We start from the raw sequence: 21,587 nt of genomic DNA, 5'->3' as shown, positions 1-21,587 counted from the left end.
CCATGCAGGCATCGGGGATGCTCGACCCCTACGTTGCGCGTATTGGGATTACGCCCAACGTGCATCCCAATTTCACTTTTCTCACTCATTTGGTCTTAATCAGTTAAGACCTTGGCTCATATCACAGATTTGGACTCCCTAATAGCTCTTACTCCATAAAGTCAGTGACTTTAAGCCTTTGCATGCCTGACATGGTCACAAACACACAAAACACTCACTCTCTTATCTTAAAAAGCTCATATCTCATGCATGGCTTGATTCCAACGACCAAGATTAGATTTTTATGACATTACACCACTAATTACACTCAAAGGGGTTGATCATAGTCTCTGGAGCTCAATATCTCATAAAGTCTCCAACTTTTGGGACAAAACCCTAAAATGCTCTACTATGATGCACAAAACAAAAGAGTGAGAAAGCTAGAAGCTTATACCTCCATGTGAAGCTCCCAAGACAGATATGCTCATATCCATGGGCCTGGACTCTCACTTCTTCTTCTCCAAAGCTTCTTCTTCACTTCAAGAACACACAAAGACTCTCAAGGGCTCTCAAATTCACTCACAAGCTCACAAGCTCTAAGAACGAAGGTTTAGGGCACAAGAGGGTTTGTTTTCTGAGAATGGTGGCCAGGAATGAGGCCATCATATCCTTTATATATGAGACTCACCCTAAATTAGGGTTTTCACTCTGGGCCTAGTACGCCCAGCGTACCCTCTGGTACGTCCAGCGTACTAGGTGGGTTCCGCGTCAAAAGCACACACATGAGTACTCTGAGTGTACACTCGCGTACGCCCCGCGTACTCATTCACCACCTTTTTCTCAATAAGGGTTAAAATGGACAAGTACTCAAAAGGTCAAGGTTTACAAGGTATACCTGAACTTGGGATGTTACAATTCTTCCCCACTAGAATCAGACTTCGCCCTCGAAGTCATGCTCTGGAAATAACTCTGGATGCTGATCTCGCATCTCGGACTCTGGCTCCCAAGTGCACTCGGACCCCTTCCGATGTTGTCACTGGACCTGAACCAGGGGCACCTCCTTGTTCCTCAGAACGTTCACTTTCCGATCCAAAATCGCAATCGGTCTCTCAATGTAATTCAAGCTCTCATCCAACTGAATTTCCTCCAATGGTACCATTGCTGTCTCGTCGGCTACATACTTCCTCAACTGAGACACGTGGAAGGTGTTATGAATCTGGCTCAACTCTGCTGGTAGCTATAACCGGTAGGCTACCCTACCTACTCTGGCGATCACTCTGAAAGGACCAATGTATCGGGCCCCAGCTTGCCCCGTTTCCAGAATCGGATCACCCCTTTCCATGGGGATACCTTCAGGAGGACAAAATCTCCAACCTGGAACTCTAGCTCGGATCGTCTCCGGTCTGCATAACTCTTCTGACGAATCTGGGCCGTCAGTAATCGCTGTCTGACCTGTTGAATCTGCTCGGTGGTCTTGAGCACTATCTCAGTGCTCCCCATCACTCTCTGCCCCACCTCTCCCTAACAGATGGGAGTTCAACATCTCCTCCCGTATAAAAGCTCGAAGGGAGGCGTAAGAATACTGGATTGATGGTTGTTGTTGTAAGAAAACTCAGCCAAGGGAAGATAAGTGTCCCAACTTCCAACGAAGTCCATGACACACGCACGCAACATGTCCTCAAGTGTCTGAATCGTCCGCTCACTCTACCTGTCCGTTTGTGGGTGGTAGGCTGTACTGAAGTGCAGTCGGGTACCCAGCTCCTCATGAAACTTCTTCCAGAACCTGGAAGTAAAACACACATCCCGATCTGACACTATCGATGTCGGTACCCCATGCCGTGCCACCACTTCTCGTACGCAGATCTCGGCCAACCTTTCTGCAAAAGAGCTCTCACTGATAGCAAGGAATTGAGCACTCTTAATCAACCGATCTACAATCACCCAAATTGCGTTAACCCCATGCGCAATCCTCGGTAACTTGGTGATAAAATACATGGAAATCTGTTCCCAGTTCCACTGGGGAACCTCTAGTGGCTGCAACTTGCCATGTGAGCGCTATTGTCGGCCTTAACCCGGAGACAGGTCAAGCACCTCTCAACTACCCATGCCAAATCTCTCTTCATACAGGCCCAACAGTACTCTCTCTTCATATCGAAATACATCTTCGTGGCTCCTGGGTGGATCGAGAATCTCGATCTATGCACCTCCTCCAATAATACACGGCGAGCTCCACCTGTATAGGGCATCGAAATCCGCCCTTGGAAAGTCATAAGCCCACGACTGTCCGTCATAACCTTGGAAACATGTCCAATCACACGCTCTCTCTTGCGGTTCTCCGGTCTCACGGCCTCCACCTGAGCCTCTCGGATGGTATCTAAGACTGGAGTCATCACTGTCATCCTCATACACACATCCCGTATCGGAGAGCTCTCGGCCCTGCGACTCAAAGCATCGGCTACCACATTAGCCTTGCCTATGTGATATAAGTGATGGGTTTTGAGCATTCTAACACTTCCTAAGTGTACATTCAACCCTAATAACCTTGGATCTATGTTTGTCTAATAATCATGCAAAGTTGAATTCCAAGGTTATATTCCTATCTAGCATACATGGGGAACATTTTTAACTTGAATGAAAGATAGAATAACTTACCTTGTTGTTGATTATGATCCTTGAAACCTTGTGAGCCTAGCACCCCAAGTGTGATGCTTCAAATGCTTCACACAACACCAAATGCAAAGGAGTAAACTTTGAGAGAATCTGACACTTGCAAAATCGGCTCTAGCCCTCTTGTTTCTTATGTGTAGCCTATTTTGGTGGAGAATGGGTTTTATTATATAGTGTTGACACATCTAGGGTTACATCATGTAAACCCTAATGTGTCATGACTCTTCATTTCCATGACCCATGGGTTTGTAACTCCCATGGAGCATCCATGGAGAATCCTATGGGTGGAACCCAACTTGATAATCCATGGAGCCTCTTAGCCCACTATATAAGATATGGAAGATTTACATAATCTACCCATATATTTAATTAGTTATCTTTTGATCACTTAATTAATTCTAAATTAATTCTTGATCAAACTAATTAAATAATATTATTAATATATTAGAACTTATAATATATTAATAAACCATAAGTGTTATTTCTCTCATTTTAGTTTATCCAATTGCATGGTGCCATGCAACCCAAATGGACCATGCCGGGTCGGGTCAAGTACATACCAGAAATAGTTATGGACTTAGACACCTTATCCAACAGTCTCCCACTTGGATAAGTCTAATAACTATAACTGCAATACTTCAGGAACCGATCGGCAATCGTAGCTCTTTCAAGGTCTCTCGAAACTGAGAAGATGATGATACGCCATTTAAGATAAGTGATCATATAATCCTCTGTTCTAGATATCAGCCGGACAAATACATGGAACAGTGTCTTACTTTGTGTCCAGCAGTTTGTTTCCCGATTTCCGATTTGTTTGACATAGAACTCAATTGAACACATCAACTTAGTTCTGACCGGGCCCGGTACATAGGTCAAAACAAAATCATCGAGGGGCCCAGATATTAGCTTCTAATCCAAGAAGGAACAGATAAACTTCGACTCATATGTTTGTTCTACTACTCATTGAATTATACACAAGAGCACGTTTTATAACATCGAGTTACCAATGCGTTTTCGTACAATCAATGCATAACCAACTCATAAGTAACAAATCATATATCTAGGTTTGAAGACTTATATGATATTACCGTCTCACGATCACTCGAGATAAATTCCATGAAGTGATTCCAGTGAGCGTGGGTTGAGTCCAATGCTCAGAACTTATGAGCACTCATGAGTGTTGTAGCCATGTCCAACAACTTAGACCTCTGCAACCAATCATGACAGTCTTGATTCATACCTACTTCCGACATATGACCGACTGTGGAGGTTCGAATAATATGATATACCAAACATAATTATTCTGGAAGTCAAACCATGCAAAAGAAATATAGTAAACGATCGACAAGAGATAGCAACACTTTACTCATAAATAAAACACCTTTCATTCATCATCTAATGTCAATTACACTTTACAAATTTCAAGGTTATCTAACTACTAAATCTAATATCATCCTTCAGCCCTATGCTCCGAGCATGATGGAGATGCTTAACCCGAGTCAGTCCCTTCGTGAGGGGATCTGCTGGATTCTCATCCGATGATACCCTCTTTGCCACGAGGAGTCCTTCTTCTATTCGATGTCTGATGAAATGGTATTTTCTGTCGATGTGACTGGATCTCCCGTGATCCCTTGGTTCCTTGGCTAAGGCAACTGCACTTTCACTATCACATAAAATTTCCATTAGCTCTTTAATAGCTGGTACAACTCCAAGGTCTCCAATGAAGTTCTTCAGCCATATCGCCTCCTTTGCTGCCTCGCTAGCTGCTATATACTCTGATTCGCAAGTTGAATCAGCCACTGTCTCTTGCTTGGAACTCTTCCAAGAAATTGCTCCTCCGTTTAACGTAAAGACCCAGCCTGACTGAGAGCGGAAATTATCCCTATCAGTCTGAAAGCTAGCATCACTATACCTTACAACTCTCAAGTCTTCACTCCCACCGAGGGTAAGGACCCAGTCCTTAGTCCTCCGTAGGTACTTGAGGATATTCTTTACCGCAGTCCAGTGTGCCTTGCCAAGGTTTCCCTGATACCTGCTAACCATGCTCAAAGCAAAGGCTACATCAGGTCGAGTACACGTCATAGCATACATGATCGATCCTACAGCCGAAGCATAAGGTATTCGACTCATTTCTGCTATCTCAGCCTCAGTACTAGGGCTTTGTGTCTTACTCAATCTGGCGTTACTCTGGATGGGTAACTCTCCTTTCTTGGAGTCCTGCATGTCGAATCTCTTCAGCACCTTATCCAAGTAGGTACTCTGACTAAGTCCAATTAGTCTTTTACTCCGGTCTCTCAAGATCCTTATCCCTAGAATATAGGCAGCTTCTCCTAGGTCCTTCATAGAGAAACACTTCCCAAGCCAGGACTTAACTTCCTGCAGAGTTGGGATGTCATTTCCTATGAGTAGTATGTCATCCACATACAATACCAAAAAGCTAACTATACTCCCACTAGCCTTGACATATACACAAGATTCATCTTCACTCCTAGAAAAGCCAAATTCTTTGACTTTCTCATCAAAGCAAAGATTCCATCTGCGAGGTGCTTGCTTTAACCCATAAATGGATTTCTCAAGCTTACACACTTTATTAGGGTACTCTGTATTGACAAAACCCTCTGGCTGACTCATGTAAACATCCTCAACCAACTTTCCATTAAGGAAAGCGGTTTTGACATCCATTTGCCATATTTCATAGTCATGAAATGCAGCTATGGCTAACAGAACCCTAATAGACTTAATCTTGGCCATTGGAGAAAAGGTGTCATCATAATCAACTCCCGGAGTTTGTGAGAAACCCTTTGCAACCAGTCGTGCCTTATAAGTGTGTACATTACCATCCATGTCGGTCTTCTTCTTGAAGATCCATTTGCACCCTATAGTCTTACGACCTGGTACATTCTCAACCAAGTTCCAAACTTGATTGTCATATATGGACTGTATCTCGCTGTCCATTGCCTCTTTCCACTTGGCTGACTCAGGGCCTGCCATGGCTTTCGCGTAACTGTTAGGTTCATCCATACCTATCAGTGTCTCATCACTGATAAGTGTATCACCTTCCGCAGTAATATGGAATCCATAGTAATGCTCATGTGCATTCCTAACCCTTCTGGAACGCCTCAGAGGTACAGACTTGTCAATTGGCTCAACAGGAGTTTCCTCCTCAAGTTGAGTGCTAGGGTTTGAAGTTCCTTCACCACTTGACTCTTGAATTTCTTCAAGGTCAACTTGCCTCCCACTGTCTCCTTGGCTTATGAACTCTCTCTCTCGAAAGAAATCCCTCCTAGCTACAAAGACCACATTCTCACTAGGTCTGTAGAAGAGGTAACCAAAGGATTTATGTGGGTAGCCGATGAAAATACACCTCTCACTTCGAGGTTCGAGCTTATCATGAGTCTCGCGTCTCACGAAAGCCTCGCAACCCCAAATCTTAATGTGGTCTAGTTTGGGTACTTTACCAGTCCACATCTCATGAGGAGTTTTGGCAACTTTCTTTGTGGGAACTAGATTAAGGATATGGGCGGCAGTCTATAAGGCATACCCCCAAAATGAGATTGGTAGCGAAGCTCGACTCATCATGGAACGAACCATATCCAAAAGGTTCGATTACGCCTCTCAGCTACACCATTCAACTGCGGTGTCCTGGGAGGTGTCAATTGTGAGACAATCCCACATTCCCTAAGATAGTCGAGGAACTCTGAACTAAGATACTCACCACCTCAATCGGATCGAAGCATCTTAATGTTCCTGCCCAATTGATTCTCGACTTCCTGTTTAAACTCTTTAAACCTCTCAAAAGTCTCTGACTTACGCTTTATTAAGTAGACATATCCATATCTACTGTAATCATCAGTAAAAGTCAAATAATAACGATTAGCATCCCTTGTGGCATGTTTGAAGGGCCCACACACATCCGTGTGTATAAGATCCAACAAACCTTCACCCCTCTCACAAAAACCTGTGAAGGGTGACTTTGTCATTTTTCCAAATAAGCATGATTCGCAACTATCATCTGACTTTAGGTCAAATGACTCCAATACTCCATCCTTTTGGAGTTGGCCTATGCGTTTCTTGCTTATATGTCCAAGACGACAATGCCATAATGATGCTTTATCCAAGTTATTATCATTAACAGAATCAATACACAATACATTATTTCCTAAGTTATCAACCACATATACAGTTTCATACACACCATCACAAGGTAATGCTTTAAAATAAAGAACATTATTAAAGAAAGCATTAATCGAACCAACTTCATTATCAAATGAAAAGGTGAAACCTTGTTTATACAATGCATGAAAGGAAATAATATTTCTTGGCATTTCTGGCGAATAACAACATTTATTCAAATCTAAACTAAACCCACTACTTAGCGATAAAGTATAAACTCCAATCTTGGTGACAGGTAAAGCTTTCCTATTCCCCATGATTAAGTTTATTCTTCCATGCTCCACATTCTCACTTCTTCTTAGTCCCTGCAAATCAGAACAGATATGAATACCACAACCGGTATCAAGGACCCAAGAGTTAGAATGGGGTGAGTTATTAGATAAGATAGTGTAAATACCTGCATGGTTGGGTTTAACTTTCCCATCCTTCACATCTTGCTGGTACTTTGGGCAGTTCCGCTTCCAATGTGACTTTTCATGGCAATAGAAGCATTCAGCCTCTTTAGGGTCAGAAGAAGGAGTGACAAAACCTTTCTTGGTTCCACTTGAAGAAGAGCCATCAAGGGTCCTAGCCTTGGTACCCTTCGAAGAGCTCTTCCTCTTCTTCCCTCTACCTTTCCTGATTGCCAAAACCGGGGCGGAGTTTGGAGTAGGAGTGTTAACAACCGACTTACCCTTAAGACCTGTTTTTGCGGTCTTGAGGAGTCCCTGAAGTTTGCTGAGTGTGACCTCTTCCTTATTCATGTGATATGTCATGCGGAATTGATCATAGCACGATGGTAAGGAGTGCAAAATGATATCTATTGCAAGCTCCTCAGGGAAGTTCACATTAAGCTTCAGCAACCGATCCACATACCTTTGCATTTTCTGCATGTGGCTCGTGACGGATTCCCCGTCCTTCATCATGGTTGTTATGATAGAGCATATGATTTCATACCTCTCTTGTCGTGCACTTTGATGGTATATTTCCATCAGATCTTGGTGCATTTCAAAAGGGTAGAAGTCCTCATAGGACTTTTGGAGTTCCGCTGTCATGGTGGCCAACATGATGCATGCCACTTTTGTAGCATCCCTTTCATGTGCCCGGAAGTCAGCGATCTCCTGGGGAGTTGCAGTGGTCTCATCAATCTCCTTAAGCTCCTTGTCAAGGATATATTCTTTGTCCTCGTAGCGGGTAATCATCCTGATGTTTCTGATCCATTCATTGAAGTTGGATCCATCAAAAGTGACTTTCCCACACAAGTTCATAAGGGTAAAGGAGCCATTAGGATTAGAGCCAGAAGCAGCATTGTTTGAAGACATCTGAAAGAAGAGGACAAGATTAGTTTAGATATTAAGAGAGTCCTTAATAAAACACCCAAATGTAATATTAAGGCTAGGATCCAATCACAATATATTATAACTTAGAAGAGGTATGCCGTAATCCAAGCTATAACATATTTGAAAGGTAGGTGAATGACGATTCACCAATTTCCACCATGAAAAACAAAATATAAATATTAGGTTTTTAATTGGTTCTTAGAAATTCCTAGATTCTTTTGAGATTCAATGAACTTTTCAAAGGCATGTTTCAATCTCGAGTGTGCCCTCCAAGTTTTGTGACTGGGATACCGAGGATCACAAAACGAGGTGTGAAGTAACCATGCAAATCACTTGGTACCCTCAAGGTTTATCACTCAATCAATGTGCCGGTAAACCACACACGCTCCACCGATGCTATGGTAAACCTTAAGTCACCCTTTACCTACCTTGTTAAGTCCAAGTTAGTGTGCCGGTTAACTACACACGCTCCACCAACGACTTAAACAAAGTGTAAAGTGTAATTTCATGGATTAGCACCTTATTCACATTTTCCTAAAGTAACTAAGATTGGGAATTTAATAAAAGCATTTAGTTACTTTATAATATTCATCATACTTTTAATGAGAATTTACAAGTCCTTGTCTTACCCGTTCGGCTAACGACCCTCCACCGATCAAGGAAGCGGTGGGTGAGAGTGGACACCCATTAAGTTGCCATTTTATAGGCAACAACCTTATACCCCCTTATAGGCCGGCTTCATGAATGAGACGTACTAGCGGTAAGACGACTTGTTGTTATACATATATATATATATATATATATATATATATATATATATTAGTAACTTATAATATTATAAAGTATAAGGGTTGAATTTTAACTTTTAAAATTCTAAGGGTTGGAACTAAAGTTTTAATCAAGACTTTACATGTTCCAAAACTTGAGGGCAAGTTTTGTCAACTTCCAAAACTTTTCATTTCTTATAACTTATGAATTAATTGAGTAATAAAAATGAAGACTCTTCATTTTTATAACTCTTGTGTTCTTTTAATGGCTTTAATAAAAGTGAGACTTTTGGTTTTCCATAACTTGTGGACAAGTTATGTACTCCATTAAAACACATTATGATCATGAATTAAACTACCATGAAGGTTACAAACAATTCCTATGATCATCTAATCTTCATAAATTCAAGAACATGAATATGAACACTTTCAAGAATCAAAAATTACACTTAAAAAAAACTTGTAATTTAACGATTTTTTTTTCAAGCTGTTTGCACACAAAAAAAAACAACAAACAAACCTAGGCTCTGATACCACTGATGGGTTTTGAGCATTCTAACACTTCCTAAGTGTACATGCAACCCTAATAACCTTGGATCTATGTTTGTCTAATAATCATGCAAAGTTGAATTCCAAGGTTATATTCCTATCTAGCATATATGGGGAACATTTTTAACTTGAATGAAAGATAGAATAACTTACCTTGTTGTTGATTATGATCCTTGAAACCTTGTGAGCCTAGCACCCCAAGTGTGATGCCTCAAATGCTTCACACAACACCAAATGCAAAGGAGTAAACTTTGAGAGAATCTTACACTTGCAAAATCGGCTCTAGCCCTCTTGTTTCTTATGTGTAGCCTATTTTGGTGGAGAATGGGTTTCTTATATAGTGTTGACACATCTAGGGTTACACCATGTAAACCCTAATGTGTCATGACTCTTCATTTCCATGACCCATGGGTTTGTAACTCCCATGGAGCATCCATGGAGCATCCTATGGGTGGAACCCAACTTGATAATCCATGGAGCCTCTTAGCCCACTATATAAGATATGGAAGATTTACATAATCTACCCATATATTTAATTAGTTATCTTTTGATCACTTAATTAATTCTAAATTAATTCTTGATCAAACTAATTAAATAATATTATTAATATATTAGAACTTATAATATATTAATAAACCATAAGTGTTATTTCTCTCATTTTAGTTTATCCAATTGCATGGTGCCATGCAACCTAAATGGACCATGCCGGGTCGGGTCAAGTACATACCAGAAATAGTTATGGACTTAGACACCTTATCCAACAATAAGATCTCGCAGTCGTAGTCCTTCACTACATCCAACCATCTCCTCTGCCTCATATTCAGGTTGGGTTGATCCATCGGGTACTTCAGGCTCTTATGGTCCGTGTATATGGTACACCGGACACCATAAATATAGTGGCGCCAAATCTTGAGGGCGAATACCACCACGCCCAACTCCAGGTCGTGGGTGGGATACCTCGTCTCATGAGGCTTCGGCTGCCTCGATGAATATGCTATCACGTGCCCCCTATACATCAACACCGCGCCCATCCCAGATATAGAAGCATCACAATAAACCACGAAGTCCTCCACTCCCTCGGTAAGGGCTAACACCGGGGCTTCGCACAATCTCTGGCGAAGGGTTTCAAATGAGGCCTTCTGCTCGGGACCCCAAGTAAAGGTAACACCTTTCTAGGTCAGCCTGGTGAGAGGAACGACAATCTTGGAGAAATCTCTGATCAATCTCTGATAGCAGCCGGCTAAACACAGAAAGCTCCTGATCTTGGTCGGAGATCTTGGCACCTCCTAACTCATAACTGCCTCAATCTTGGCCGGGTCGACCAATATCCCATTCTGATTAACGATATGTCCCAGGAACTGGACCTCTCGTAACCAGAAATCACACTTGGAGAATTTGGCATAAAGCCTCTCCGCCCTCAACACTCCAAGAAACTCTCTAAGATGCTCCTCATGCTGCTCTCTGGATCTCGAATACACTAGGATATCTTCGATGAACACGATCACCGATCGATCCAACATAGGCCTGCACACCCGGTTCATGAGGTCTATGAACGTTGCCGGTGCATTGGTGAGCCCGAAAGGCATCACCACAAACTCGTAGTGCCCATAACGAGTTCTAAAGGCCGTCTTCTGAATATCCTCCTCGCAAACTCTCATCTGATAATATCCAGATCTCAAGTCAATCGTGGAAAACCAAGATGCCCCATGCAACTGATCAAATAGATCGTCGATCCTCGAAAGTGGATAACGGTTCTTGACCGTCAGCTTGTTCAACTCCCGGTAATAAATCCACATCCGCTGTGAACCATCCTTTTTCTTGACAAAAAGGATCGGAGCTCCCCACGGTGAGCTACTCGGTCTGATAAAACCCTTCCCCAGCAGCACCTGGAGCTGTGAGGATAACTCCTGCATCTCTGGTGGCGCAAGGCGATAAGGTGCCTTGGCGATAGGCGCCGCTCCCGGAACCAAATCAATCCGGAACTCCACCTGCCTCTCGGGAGGAAACCCCCGGTTACTCCTCAAGAAAAACATCTGGAAACTCCCATACTATCGGAACCTCGGCGATAGAACTAGGCCTCTGTGTAGCATCCCGTGTATCCATCACATACACCAAAAAGCCCATGCAACCCTGCTGTAAACTTTGTCTCGCTCTGGCAGCAGAGTAGAAAACTGATCCATATCTAGTACCCTCACCGTACACCGTAAGTACTCCCCCACTAGGGTCTCGTATAGTCACTAACTGTTACTCACAGTCTATCACAGCTCAAAATCGACTCAACCAGTCCATGCCCACTATGACACAGACATCACCCATAGCGATCGGTACCAAGTCTATCGGAAACTTAACACCAAAAATCTCTAGTATACACTCACGGATCACGTCAGTAGCAAAAACCGCATGCTCGTCGGCTATAGAAACCCTCATAGGTCGACTCAACGCCTCACGTCGGATACTGATGTGACGACTAAAAGCTACGAACACGAAGGATCGACTCGCACCCGAGTCAAATAACACCAAAGCAGGTACAGAGTTCACAAGAAAAGTACCTATACACGACATAATATAAGCACAATATATCTCAAAAGAATAATAATAAGAATACATATCGGCCACGACGTTAGGTGTTGCGTGAACCTCCTCCGCTGTCAGCTGAAAGGCTCTCCTACGAGCCCTCGGTGTCTCGGCCTTCGCTGGCCGACTCTCAGTAGCATGCAAAGCAACAGGTGCAGATCCCTGTGCTGATCCCCGCACGAGCTAAGGGCACTCGGCTTCCGATGGCCAGTCTGGTTGTAGTGGAAGCAAACTGAAAACCCCATGGGGCAATCCTTCGCCATGTGCCCCTCTTTGCCACATTTGTAGCAAATCCCCGCACGACACGACCCCTCGTGACTCTTGCCGCACTTGCCACAAGTGCGACCCTTCTGGCCCCCAGCTTTGGTATCAGTGGGCTTAGCCCGCTTCGTCGCCGGCTGCGACTGCACTGGTCTCCGGTCCCTAACCCGGGACTCCTCCTCCTCCCTGTTCTGCAGCTCAAGCTCAATCTCCCTCCTCCTGGCATTGGCCTGAAGCTCAGACAATGTCCTATATGAAGAGTTTGCCATGAACTCTCGTATATCCCTCCTCAATATGCTCAAATATCGGCTCACACGTGCCTGCTCAATGGACACGTGCTTAGGGCAAAACATCGCCCTCTCGTGAAACATCCTCGAAATCTCAAACACTGACTTTGTCTTCTGCTTGAGAGATAGAAACTCCTATGCCAATCGTTCCCTCTCCACCGGGGGAACATACTCGTCTCGGAACATCAGAAAAAAACTCTCCCATGTCACTGCAGCAAGATCTGCAGAGGTAAAGTTGGCTGTCACAAACTTCCACCAGTCCTTCGCTCCCAAGCGAAGCTGGTTCAGCGGAAACCGAACTCTCAAGTGATCTGGGCATGAACATGTGTAAAAACATCCCTCGATATCGGAGATCCATCTCATCGCAGCAATCGGATCCTGTTTCCCATCAAACTCTGGTGGCTTTGTGTTGCTGAACTCCCGGAACAACAACGAGTCACCTCCCTGTGGCCTTGCAGCGGCGACAACTAGAGTGGCTGCAGCAGCAACAGCAGCCTCAGTGACAACAGCGTATCGCTTGTCAAACATCTCAATCAGGGTGGTCTTAATAGACCCAAACATCTCAGGAATCTCTGCTCGAATAGATGTGGCCACCTCCTCGTGAATCATCCTGCGGATCTCATCATCACTAGTCCCACTGCCTCCCGGATTGTGGCGTGTACCCACCATGATGTCTCTGAAACACAACAACAAAATCATCAGAGACTCGCTCGAGCATACTCACACTTGATCACTCATCCCTACTTGTTCCTTAGTTTCCTAAGGATTCTTCCTTGGGTTGCATACAGATCTGGTGCTTTCAGTAGTACGGGCCCAATACTACCTTCCACACCTGGCCTGTAGTCACCCCAAGTCATCCTCCTAGGATTCTAATTCACAAATACTCTATCTCTCATGAATATCAGACTACTCTCTTAGTATACCACTCACCACTCATCTAGGTACCTCCTCTAGATTATCCCTCGCCTCAGAATTCTTTCTCTCTAAGTGATCCTCCTCGATACTCTCACTCAGCACATACTCAAAGCACATAACAGATAGCAACGACTCCTAAACTAAGGTATCACAAATCAGGTAACCCTAGCCCTAAAATATGAAATACCTAGCCTATCGTCTAGCAGGCATCACTAGCATCCCATAAATATCTCATAACACAGATAAGTAAGGGTATTTTGGGAAATCACCGTTCGGGCTCTGGCTGATTGTACACACTGCTCCATCTCAATTTCTCTTAAAACTCTTTCTTATTTTAGAAAAAATCATTTCTTTTGAAAATCTTTCTCAAATTCTCAGTTTGAGTTCAGACATACCCGAAGGTACATCCGAATCCCTCAAACCAAGGCTCTGATACCAACTTGTAACAACGTAAATTTTCAAACCAAATTTCTCAATTTAAAAACACATTTTTATCACTCCAAAAATCTTAAAAGTGTCACAATATCAAATCATCAAACACATATCCAAAAACTATATATATAACAACTCCAGGATCCTCTCAAAACATAACTCAATCTCTGATGTGTGTACAATCAAGTCGGCGCCTTCCCGTGATCCTGAGAAGTACCTGAAACACATAACACATAACACGGTAAGCGTGAAGCTTAGTGAGTTCCCCAAAATACCACACATATCTCATTAACCTCTCATGGCTATACTCAGATAAGACCCTCCGGTCAATGTGTCTCAGTGGGACCCTTTGTACCCACAACTCAGCTGGACCCTCCGGTCCCTCAACTCGACAACTCAGTATAATACACATCATATATATCACAAAGACAATAAGCAAGATATCTCAATACACAGTATATGCACATAAGACCCTCCGTCTACACATAGATTACCACTCAAGGTAAAGTATAGTGAGAAGACTCACCTCGTAAGAACTCGGATAATCTCGAACTCGAATCACCGGTCTAGCCTCCGCCTAACACAACGATAATTACCCCTAATTAATAACGGCTCTTACTGAAGCTAAACTCACCCTTCTACAAACTCACAGAAGGGTAAAAGACCATTTTACCCCTCCATGGGCTTAATAGTCCACAAATTGACCAAACCCTAAAAGTCAACCAAAAAGTCAATGGCAGGGAGTACGCTGTGCGTACCAGCTCTCTACGCTGGGCGTACTCGGCTACCATGTAGGCATTGGGGATGCTCGACCCCTACGCTGCGCGTACTAGGATTACGCCCAGCGTACGTCCCAGTTTCACTCTTCTCACTTATTTCGTCTTAATCAGTTAAGACCTTGGCTCATAACACAGATCTGGACTCCCTAATAGCTCTTACTCCATAAAGTCAGTGACTTTAAGCCTTTGCATGGCTGACATGGTCACAAACACACAAAACACTCACTCTCTTATCTCAAAAATCTCATATTTCATGCATGGCTTGATTCCAACGACCAAGATTGGATTTTTATCACATTACACCACTAATTACACTCAAAGGGGTTGATCATAGTCTCTGGAACTCAATATCTCATAAAGTCTCCAACTTTTGGGACAAAACCCTAAAATGCTCTACTATGATGCACAAAACAAAAGAGTGAGAAAGCTTGAAGCTTATACCTCTATGTGAAGCTCCCAACATAGATATGCTCATATCCAAGGACCTGGACTCTCACTCCTTCTTCTCCAAATCTTCTTCTTCACTTCAAGAACACACAAAGACTCTCAAGGGCTCTCAAATGCACTCACAAGCTCACAAGTTCTAAGAACGAAGGTTTAGGGCACAAGAGGGTTTGTTGTCTGAGAATGGTGGCCAGGAATGAGGCCATCATATCCTTTATATAGGAGACTCACCCTAAATTAGGGTTTTCACTCTGGGCCTAGTACGCCAAGCGTACCCTCTTGTACGCCCAACGTACTAGGTGGGTTCCGCGTCAAAAGCACGCACATGAGTACGCTGAGTGTACACTCGCGTACGCCCCGCGTACTCATTCACCACCTTTTTCTCAATAAGGGCTAAAATAGACAAGTACTCAAAAGGTCAAGGTTTACAAGGTATACCTGAACTTGGGATGTTACAATTCTCCCCCACTAGAATCAGACGTCGCCCTCGAAGTCATGCTCTGGAAATAACTCTGGATATTGCTCTCGCATCTCAGACTCTAGCTCCCAAGTGCACTCGGACCCCTTCCGATGTTGTCACTGGACCTGAACTAGGGGCACCTCCTTGTTCCTCGGAACGTTCACTTTCCGATCCAAAATCGCAATCGGTCTCTCAATGTAATTCAAGCTCTCATCCACCTGAATTTCCTCCAATGGTACCATTGCCGTCTCGTCGGCTACACACTTCCTCAACTGAGACACGTGGAAGGTGTTATGAATCTGGCTCAACTCTGCTGGTAGCTCTAACCGGTAGGCTACCCTACCTACTCTGGCGATCACTCTGAAAGGACCAATATATCGGGGCCCCAGCTTACCCCGTTTCTAGAATCGGATCACCCCTTTCCATGGGGATACCTTCAGGAGGACAAAATCTCCAACCTGGAACTCTAGCTCGGACCGTCTCCGGTCTGCATAACTCTTCTGACGAATCTGGGCCGTCAGTAATCGCTGTCTGACCTGCTGAATCTGCTCGGTGGTCTTGAGCACTATCTCAGTGCTCCCCATCACTCTCTGCCCCACCTCTCCCTAACAGATGGGAGTTTAAAATCTCTTCTCGTATAGAAGCTCGAAGGGAGGCGTACCAATACTGGATTGGTGGCTGTTGTTGTAAGAAAAATCAGCCAAGGGAAGATAAGTTTCCCAACTTCCAACGAAGTCCATGACACACGCACGCAACATGTCCTCAAGTGTCTGAATCGTCCGCTCACTCTGCCAGTCCGTTTGTGGGTGGTAGGTTGTACTAAAGTGCAGTCGGGTACCCAGCTCCTCATGAAACTTCTTCCAGAACCTGGAAGTAAAACACACATCCCAATTTGACACTATCGATGTCGGTACCCCATGCCGTGCCACCACCTCTCGTACGTAGATCTCGGCCAACCTTTCTGCAGAAGAGCTCTCACTGATAGCAAGGAAGTAAGCACTCTTAGTCAACCGATCTACAATCACCCAAATTGCGTTAACCTCATGCACAATACTGGGTAACTTGGTGATAAAATCCATGGAAATCTGTTCCCACTTCCACTGGGGAACCTCTAGTGGCTGCAGCTTGCCATGTGGGCGCTATTGTCGGCCTTAACCCGGCGACAGGTCAAGCACCTCTCAACTACCCATGCCAAATCTCTTTTCATACAGGGCCAACAGTAATCTCTCTTCAGATCCAAATACATCTTCGTGGCTCCTGGGTTGATCGAGAATCTCGATCTATGCGCCTCCTCCAACAATACACGGCGAGCTCCACCTGTATAGGGCACCCAAATCTGCCCCTGGAAAGTCATAAGCCCACAACTGTCCGTCATAAACTCAGAAACCTGTCCAATCACATGCTCTCTCTTGTGGTTCTCCGGTCTCACAGCCTCCACCTGAGCCTCTCGGATGGTATCTAAGACTGGAGTCATCACTGTCATCCTCATACACACATCCCGTATCGGAGAGCTCTCGGCTTTGCGACTCAAAGCATCAGCTACTACATTAGCCTTGCCTGGGTGATATAAGATCTCGCAATCGTAGTCCTTCACTACATCCAACCATCTCCTCTGCCTCATATTCAGGTTGAGTTGATCCATCAGGTACTTCAGGCTCTTATGGTCCGTGTATATGGTACACCGGACACCATAAAGATAGTGGTGCCAAATATTGAGGGCGAACACCACCACCCCAACTCCAGGTCATGGGTGGGATACCTCGTCTCATGAGGCTTCGGCTGCCTCGATGCATATGCTATCACGTGCCCCCTCTACATCAACACCGCGCCCATCCCAGATATAGAAGCATCACAATAAACCACAAAGTCCTCCACTCCCTCGGGAAGGGCTAACACCGGGGCTTCGCACAATCTCTGGCGAAGGGTCTTAAATGAGGTATGCGGCTCGGGACCCCAAGTAAAGGTAACACCCTTCCGGGTCAGCCTGGTGAGAGGAACGACAATCTTGGAGAAATCTCTGATGAATCTCCGATAGTAGTCGGCTAAACACAGAAAGCTCCTGATCTCGGTCGGAGATCTCCACTACTACAAAAAAGACCTATGGTCACACTTTCCGAAAAACGGCATGTGACACTTTTTATTAAAAGTGTGGCCAAAGGTCACTAAAAAAATTTAGAGACTGTTTTTGGATACATTTAAATTAGTTTGTGTGGCCATTAAAAACTTTAACCACACTTAATTATACCAAATGTGACAAATATTAGTCACACTCGACCACTGAGGCCATAGGTCACAATCAGCCACAACTATTGATTAAGATTGTCATACTTTTTTTTATGAGAGACATTAGATAAACGTATCGTGATATGAGTTAGTTCTATGTGTGTCTATAACCTGGTGCCTTTATAGCCACATAACATACAAAATAGCTAAAAGGTGATACATATGGTCACACTAAATATTTATGTGTCCATAGGGCGGTTCTGTACTAGTTGTACTTAGTTAACGCAAGAAAATAAAACAAGTTAGTATTGGTTACTTATGGTCATGTACCTTTTATTATATGTGTCAAAATATTATGAATTGGCTTTAAGAATAAACAAATATTGTGTGTGTACATAGCATTTAGTTACGATTACAACTATTATATGTGTCTATATGTAAATATAGTTATAAAAGAACAATAATGTCTTATCGGTATAATTAGGGGTCGTTCATTGAATATGTTACTTATGGTCATGTACATTTTATTATGTGTGTCAAAATATTATGAATTGACTTTGAGAAGAAACAAATATTGTGTTTGTAGGTAGCATTTAGTTATGATTACAGCTATTATATGTGTCTATATGTAAATATAGTTATAAAAGAACAATAATGTCTTATCGGTATAATTATGGGTCGTTCATTGAATATGTTCTTATAATTATGTAATGTTTATTCTGGTTGTACTATTGTATTTAGAAGTCTCTTAAATTTGACGATATTTATCTTTGATATCAACCACATGTATTGATTAATGTTGTGATATTTTTTTTATAAGAGACAATAGATAAGTATATAGTCACATGAGGCAATTGTACATGTTTCTGTATCATGGTGCATATTTTAGATACATGAAATCTAATGTAGCTAACATGTGATACACATGATCACATTAAATATTTATGTGTCCATAGAAAAGTGTTTACTAGTGACTTAGTCAAATCAAGAAAACACATTACTTTTAGTGGTTTATGGTCATGTGCATTTTATTATGTATGTCAAAATATGATGAATAAGCTTTGAAAAAAACAAATATTGTGACTGTAAGTAGCATTTAATTATGGTTACAATTATTATGTGTGTCTATAGATAAGTCTAATTATATAAGTAAAATAATGTATGTTCAATATAATTATAGCATGGTCATTGAATATGTGACTATGATTATATAATGGTTATTCTTTTTGTACTAGTGTATGCCTTAAGTTAAAAAATTGTAACAACCGGTAAAATTGGTTAGAGTTCGGCAGTCAAACCACCGCGAACCGTTATGCAATAAATATCAATTGCGTGTAATTTTATGTTTATAAAGTATACTATAGATATTATATTTATAATTACTTTTAGAACATCTCAAACTGCTCGAACCTTCTATCATTGAACATCAAATCGAAAATTACAAAAATTAAATTTATTGGTGACGTTAAAAAAATAATTTTTGCATCAGATATATCTGAGAGTTATGGATAAGATATTTGAATAGAATATGTTCTCCTGATTTCGTGGATATAAAGAACGACCAAAACAGATGTCGTATGAGAAAGTTACGACTCTTTAAGGTTATAAAAATCAGTATTTATCTGATTTTTTGAAATGAACCGTGCCCTGTTTCGTTTGAATAGCTTCGAATCTCGTAAACTGTTTTTGAGCACGTTTTTGAACTCAGACTACGTTCTATTATTTTATTATAATTTTATCACATTTTTAGTCTCGACCAAAATCAGATTTGAAAAATCTGTCGAATTCGATCATATAAATCGCGAAACTTTAAACGGGTTTTCCCGAAGTTCTACTTATCGGATTTAAGATCCTTCTGACTTTTCGGAAATCTTATAACCAAGATTATCATTTGTCATTTTCAAAAAAAAAAAATTATATCCGGATCGAGAGCACACAAATCTAGAAAGTTAGAAAATTTCACCATTTTAGATATTCCAAATATGACATTGTACTTTTGGCACTTTGAGTCGATCATAATTGATTTTAAATTACTAGCAATATGATTATAACATCTACACTCACATTTTTTACCACATCACTCAATAATACACCAAATACATGTTTCTACATACACAAATACATATTAATAATTGAAGCAATACATTGCTTCTAAAATTACCTCGAAGTACAACAATAAATAAAATTTGACAACCAAGTATGTTGATTTCAAGTTTCACCTTGACCAAATTAGCACTCAAAGACTTTTCTTACAAACTTCATCCAATCCAAAGTAAATCTATAATGTATGGTGAATACCAAATTTGGAAATTGAACACAAATGTATCACACCACAAAAACCCAAAATCCTTCTTTATTTCTCTTCTCTTTTCTGATTCATGGACTGTTTTGGCCAATGAAGAAGCATCAACCCCTCCTTTCATCTTCATCATTTCCTGCCAAGGACCACCGGTGGTGGGTGGCAGTTTCCGGCGAAACCAAGATGGGCAGCATCCCCGTTTTCTTTCTTGTGCCTTACCTGTCAATGGAATCAACCCAAACCTCCACCACAAGTGGAGATTTCCCTGCAATCAAGAAGACATCACGCCAAACACACCCTATTAGTGTTGTTTCTTTGCCCATTTGACTAACCTGTGACGAGAAAGGAACCCACGAGGGTTCACCAGAGAACGCCCACGGCCACTATGCTCCGCCACCACCGCTGTTGACAACAGCCACCACCGAGCCGCTTTTCTACTTTCACATCCTTCCCTTCCTGTTCACCGATCTCAGCCAAACACCCCAGCTACTTTCGAAAAAGCACCACCCCAAACACCCCAAACCCAATCGTTGTTGCTTGTTGTTCTAATTTCTTTTCCGAGTTGTTGCTGTCGGCGACAGAATCACGAAGACCAAAGATGGATCGCCGTTTTTGACGGACTTCTTCTTCCCTCCTCTTTGCTATTGGTCTCCTCCACCGAGCCACCTGTTGCCGCCTTCGATTTCCTTTTCCCTCCGCTCGACAGATGAGAGGCGTATGACTGTTTCATTCGCGTTTCTTTTGGCCGTCCGTTCCTCTTCCCTGATCAGAAGAAGATGCGTCTCCTTTGGTATATTTGGGGAATGTGGCAAAACAGTTCCCGTGTTTAATACTTTAAATTAAAACTGACACCTTTGACATAAATGCTTTCAAGGCAAATCCTATTGGACTTAGTCTTTACAAAATGGTCCTTATGTTGTTTTAAAAGATCAAAAATAGTCCCTTTTGGTTTAATTCATTACAAAAAAAAATTCTTTTTGTTTGATATATTTTACAAAACAAACTCGGGAATGATTTAAAGTCACAAATGTCACAACTTTTGTTTATTTGTCAAAAATGATCCTTATACACGATTTTGTTTAGTTTTTCAACATCTTAGACATGTTTAACACTTTCATTTTTGTAGGATGTTGCTTAGAGTGTTTTAGTTTTCAAATCTCACCCATTTTTGTTAGAGTTTTCGAGATCTATCATATAGCAACTTGTATTCTCCCCCAAAAATCATATAAAACCGAAAATAAAGGGGTATGAACTCACCTTGTTTGAAGATTTCGGTTTTTGATGAAGAAATGAAGAGATCTCGGCCCTAGATGTGTTATTGAGATGATTTTCAGGCTCTAAGCTGTTCTAAGAGCATGATTCACGAAAACATGAGTGTAAGACGAGTGAATAAGTTTAAAGATGAAGTATATCACTTGGGTTTGTAATATCTCACCACAAATATGAAGCTTGAAGTGAT

The 21,587-nt window shown here is 42.2% G+C and overlaps 1 long non-coding RNA gene across 1 annotated transcript; it reads right to left on the bottom strand.

Annotated features, from left to right (window-relative positions):
* Nucleotides 1–19,871: 19,871 nt before the first annotated feature.
* Nucleotides 19,872–21,036, bottom strand: LOC145123488 (uncharacterized). Its single transcript, XR_013715161.1, has 2 exons — nucleotides 20,461–21,036; nucleotides 19,872–20,393 (listed from the first exon to the last, which is right to left on the bottom strand). It is a non-coding gene; the product is annotated as an uncharacterized LOC145123488 (long non-coding RNA).
* Nucleotides 21,037–21,587: the final 551 nt, after the last annotated feature.

The sequence above is a fragment of the Lactuca virosa genome, chromosome 7 (genome assembly GCF_052849685.1).
Source record: "Lactuca virosa cultivar CGN04683 chromosome 7, Lactuca_virosa_CGN04683_v6, whole genome shotgun sequence".
Lineage (NCBI taxonomy): Eukaryota > Viridiplantae > Streptophyta > Magnoliopsida > Asterales > Asteraceae > Lactuca > Lactuca virosa.
This window is presented reverse-complemented; position numbering and strand designations above follow the sequence as displayed.